This window comes from Pan paniscus, chromosome 2, assembly GCF_029289425.2.
Source record: "Pan paniscus chromosome 2, NHGRI_mPanPan1-v2.0_pri, whole genome shotgun sequence".
Classification (NCBI taxonomy): Eukaryota; Metazoa; Chordata; class Mammalia; order Primates; family Hominidae; genus Pan; species Pan paniscus.
Window position 1 is genome coordinate 161,924,088 of NC_085926.1, and position 915 is coordinate 161,925,002.

The following is a 915-nucleotide window of genomic DNA, read 5'->3' on the forward strand; positions in this document are numbered from 1 at the left end:
AGAAAGCCAAACGCCACATGTTCTCACTCATAAGTGGGAATTGAACAATGAGAACACATAGGAAAAGGCAGGAGAACATTACACACTGGGGCCTGTCGGCAGGTAGGGGACAAGGGGAGGGAGAACATTAGGACAAATACCTAATGCATGCAGGGCTTAAAACCTAGATGACGGGTTGATAGGTGCAGCAAATCACCATGGCACACGTACACTTATGTAACAAACCTGCGTGTTATGGACATGTATCCCAGAATTTCAAGTAAAGAAGAAAAAAAAAGAAAAGAAAGCAGAAGCTAGAAGAAACAAGTCTAAACCTGAAGATACCCAACAGGGCTTGTGCAGCAGAATTCCATAACCCATTTTCATTGAATCCTGCTCTTTCCCTAGGAACTCAGAAATAATTGAGATCACATTTCCCCCACCCAGGAACTTGCCATGCAAACTGTGGTCTGTGACTTTATTATAACCACCAAATTAACTATTTGGTTAACAATTGATTAAATATGGGAGTTATTTGTAAACTCTTAGAATAATAGGACTAGATACTATTCTTGGCATTGGTGAAATATAGCACCCTTGATATTTGTAATACCTAAAGTACATTTGTTACAACTGAATTGTAGAACAATCTCCAAGAAAATTAAATATATATATTTATTTAATATCTATGTGTATATATCTACATATATGTATTTATGTGTATATATACACACATATATGTAGATATATACACACATATATGTGTATATATGTGTATACACATGTAGATATATACATATGTGTGTGTATATATGTGTGTGTGTATATACACATATATATACATATATACACACACATATATACATATATATACACATATATATACACATATATATATACCTGAGTTCAACCAATAATATGAGGTCGAGGTGGGAA